This window comes from Arachis ipaensis, chromosome B02 (assembly GCF_000816755.2).
Source record: "Arachis ipaensis cultivar K30076 chromosome B02, Araip1.1, whole genome shotgun sequence".
Classification (NCBI taxonomy): domain Eukaryota; kingdom Viridiplantae; phylum Streptophyta; class Magnoliopsida; order Fabales; family Fabaceae; genus Arachis; species Arachis ipaensis.
Genome location: NC_029786.2, coordinates 82,701,683 through 82,706,393, shown reverse-complemented (window position 1 = coordinate 82,706,393; position 4,711 = coordinate 82,701,683). Strand labels below are relative to the sequence as shown.

The 4,711-nt window shown below is 32.1% G+C and overlaps 1 protein-coding gene across 1 annotated transcript in view; it reads left to right on the top strand.

Moving 5' to 3' along the window:
- Window positions 1–4,711, top strand: part of LOC107625544 (putative ion channel POLLUX-like 2) — a 14,106-nt gene that overhangs the window by 6,591 nt on the left and 2,804 nt on the right. The window lies entirely within an intron of this gene.

Below are 4,711 nucleotides of genomic sequence, written 5' to 3'. Positions count from 1 at the left end.
CAGAAAAAAATAATGTGTCTGATATAATTAATTTTTCTCTTAACATATTTTATTATAAGACGATTTGTCAAAAAAAAAAAAATGCACTACAAATTTGATTCCTCTCTTTCAAAACAGACAATTTGTCAAACATAATTAATTTTAATTTTTAGGATTTTTAGAGAATAAAATTTATTAAGGAACATAATATCCAATCGGGTAATTTATGTATTTAAATTATGATGAATTCTACTAAATTCTCTCTAAATTAAGAAGTTAACTTTTGTGACATGTTTTTAAATTATTAAATGAAATGAAATGAATTCACTTATTATGATTAACTTTAATTTTTGAAAAAAAAAATAAAAAATTATAAAATAAAACTTTTCTAGTAATTTTTATAATTTGTAAAAAAAATTATACCATAATTAGTTGATTAGGTTAACAAAATTTAGGTTAGATTAAGAATTTAACCATGATAAACCAATCTATTTCATCAAATAATAATAAGATATGTTATAAAGGGATAACTTATCCTTTATTTTATTTTAGATCAGAGAATATTAAGTAAAATTTATCTTAAATTATATGATACCAAAATTATCATATTGTTCTAAAAATAAAATAGTCATAATTTTGTCCTCTTACTTTTAATATGATAAAATTGTGAAAGAATAGGAAAAGCAAAGAAAAGAATTTTTATTGATTGTTGATTGATTGAATTGTACTGAAGTGTGTTGTAAACTATGAAGGTAAAACTAAATATATATAGAGCATTGTCCTATGAAAGATAAAAGCAAATAAAGATAAGATAAGAACAATTAAAGATAAGATAATAAAGACTAAAATTAAAATTGAATTTTTGTATCCTGTTGGGCTGAATTTGTGGGCCACGATACTTCTTTATTGTTGTCATGGGCTAAAGTAGAAGAGTAGTTTAATACGCCCCCGCAAGCTGGTGGATGGAAGATGTCAATAATCCACAGCTTGGATAAGTTCCGATGAAATTGTTGAGAAAAGCGCGTCTGACGTGGTGACGCGGAGGAAGATGCATGCGGCAGAGCTTGAGCTGCCTACTGCAAAAATATAAAAGGAGATGCTGTGCTTGAGCAGCGATCTTCAAAAACTGCGTGCGGCGGAGCTTGAGCTGCCGGCGGCAAAAATATAAAAGGAGATGCTGTGCTTGAGCAGCGATCTTTAAATAATTGCGTGCGGCGGAGCTTGAGATGCCGACGACAAAAATACATAAAAGGAGATGCTGTGCTTGAGCAGCGATCTTTAAACAATTGCGTGCGGCGGAGCTTGAGCTGCTGACGGCAAAAATACATAAAAGGAGATGCTGTGCTTGAGGGAGAGAGAGCAAGCAGTGATCTTCATAAAAAAAAGAATAAAAAAATAAAAAAAATAAAAGAATAAGCGCGTAGAGCGCAATAAAATTGATCTTTAGAGGGCGCGTATGGCGCAATAAGAAAGAGGGCGCATAGAGCGCGATAAGAGTGCAGATGGAACTGCTAATACAGAATGCAGATTAAACCGCTGAAACAGAATGCAGACGGAACTACCAGAAGAATGGAGGCGCAGACGAAATTGTTGGTAAAGTATCGGGATAACCAAAACTGTGGTAAGATTTTCACTTGGATGCATGTAACTAAATCTTATGATTATTTATTGTGGGAGGAAGTTGAAAAAGAAGCATGGTGATTTCTCACCGAAAAGATCATAACTTATATATCCTCCTCAAGGAGGATACCATGGCTCTGATACCATGATAAAATTGTGAAAGAATAGGAAAAGCAAAGAAAAGAATTTTTATTGATTGTTGATTGATTGAATTGTACTGAAGTGTGTTGTAAACTATGAGGGTAAAACTAAATATATATAGAGCATTGTCCTATGAAAGATAAAAGCAAATAAAGATAAGATAAGAACAATTAAAGATAAGATAATAAAGACTAAAATTAAAATTGAATTTTTGTATTCTGTTTGGCTGAATTTGTGGGCCACGATACTTCTTTATTGTTGTCATGGGCTAAAGTAGAAGAGTAGTTTAATATAATATAAATCAATCGTGGACATAGGACAAGTTTTTAAATAAAAATATGATACCTACTGAAAAGTAACTATTTAAGTAAAAAACATGCGAGAATAAATCATGGCAAAATCATGATTTACGTGGATAAGAAAACCATGGACGTAGCAAAAATTATCATGACACAGACTGCATAAATCATGATAGAGTTATTGTTTTTAGACTGAAAAATATGACACTAAGAGAAAATCCACGATTTTAAGGATAATATTAAATAGAATATTTATAGGGATTAAGCTTTAAGATATACAATAAAATAAAGTACTTACTTAAAGTACTTACCGTAAAATATTTTGTACATAGAATAGTGAACTTTTATTTTTGTATATTGGATTATGAGTGGTGAAGTCTTTAAAAGTGATCTAAATTAGGTGTTAAACGTTATTGTGGGTGTTTACAAAACGTCAGTGACGTTTTCACTTTATATAATTAAAATAATATTTTTTTTACAAAACGTCAATGACGTTTTCTCATTTTATAATTAAAAAATATTTTTTTACAAAACGTTGGTGACGTTTTGTTTTTTTATATTTAAAAAAATATTTGTTTTACAAAATGTTAGTGACGTTTTGTACTACCATCATAGCATTGTAAAATACCAAAATGAACAAATATTGTCGTATTTCACATTAAAATTATCCATATCTAAAAATTTTAGCCTAGAATAGTTACTAATCTAATTTTTTCCACTATATTGGAAACATATTATTTTACTAATAAATTCATATTATTTACCAAAATTTTAAATAGGGTTTTTTACTTAAATAAAATAAACCAATACCAAAATACTGGATTCTCCTAAATCAAATTTTGAAACGTAAATATCCTCTTTCTATTATTATATAAATCGTTCCAGGGGCATGAGAATTATATAATATGTTAACCATGCCATCCAAGAACGATTTATGCATGAATGACCTAGGAGAATAAGGAGTAAATCGTTGCAGGGCACACAGGGTTATAGATAACGCATAAATCGTCCCACCCAACAAAGATTCAAGTGATTTTGAGCTAAAACACAAAGGCTTGGCACGATTAACGTGTTAAAGCAAATCCTCTCAAGCCTGTTGGTGAGGAAGGTGACGGGGGATGAGGAGGTGATGGTGGACTAGTGTCTAGTGCAGAAGAAGAGGAGGGTGTGGGCCTCAAAAGAGATTCGGTTGTTATGGATTCAAGTTGGTTAGGACACGATAGTGAGGAAGAAGGAGAGGTTGTTGGAGAGAATAAAGGATTAGATGGAGTTGGGTCAATGGGTATGGGTGAGGGTTCAACTGGAAGGGTTGGTATTTTTGGGTTATGTGTGTTGATAGAAAAGTTGTTTGGTTCAGAATTTGGGTTGAAGAGAGAAATTGGGTCATTTGTGTGAACCAAAGGAAAAACTAATTCATCAAATACAACATTTCGAGAAATTTCAATTCTTTTGTCATCCAAAAGATAAATGATATATCCTTTAAAACCATTTTGAAAACCAATGAAAACACCCTTTGAGTGCCCTGCTTAAGTGCATAGATTTCTTCTTGCAACTCAGCAATTCGGAGAAGATCACTCTGAGCAAATCGTTCTTTCAAATCGGTCCAAACAGAGGAGGCAGTGGCAAAATAGAGGACACTTTGAGTTATAGAAGAGGACAAAGAATGGAATAACCAAGATAAGACCAAATTGTTGCAACGTTCCCAAGCCGAGAAAAGAGGATCCCCAGGTAGAGGAGAGGAGATAGAACCAGTAAGAAATCCATATTTATTTTTGGAAATAATAGCCATAGTGAAGGATCTATTCCATGAATGGTAATTGTTTCCTGTGAGAACAGGGGTAACCAAGACTGAGGTAGGATTTTCGCTTGGATGAATATAATAGGGATTGGTTGTATCTTGAGTTAAATTGGAAGGTTGATTATTCATGGTAGAATGCCAAAACTAATCTAATGGTGGCAGGCTTGACAACAGGAGAGAAGGTTTCCAAGAAATCAACACCTTCAGTCTGGGTGAATCCTTTGGCCACAAGGCGAGCCTTATATCGATCAATTGAACCATCAGGCTTGCGTTTGATGCGATAGACCCATTTACAGCCAACCGGCTTAACACTTGCAGGACAATCAACAAGACGCCAAGTTTTGTTCAACTCAAGAGCATCCAACTCATCTTTCATAGCACTATGCCAATTGGGATGTTGATTGGCATCTTTAAAGAACTTATTAATAATTGAAATTATAAAAGTATATATTTTTTTTAAGTTAAAATTTAAATAGATATAATTTAAATTAAATTATTATAAATAAAAGTATCCTATTATACATAAATCGTGCCAGGCTTGAGAGGGTTTATTTTAACACATTAATCGTGCTAAGCCTTTGTGTTTTAGCTCAAAATCACGTGAATCTTTGTAGGGTGGGACGATTTATGCGTTACCTATAACCCTGTGTGCCCTGTAACGATTTACTCTCTATTCCCCTTGATCATTCATGCATAAATCGTTCTTGGGTGGCATGGTTAACATATTATATAATCCTCATACCCCTGGAACGATTTATATAATAGTAAAAAGAGGATATTTACGTTTCAAAATTTGATTTAGGGAAATTCAGTAATTTTGGTATTGGTTTATTTTATTTAAGTAAAAAACCCTTTTAAATATTAATTGTTTTTA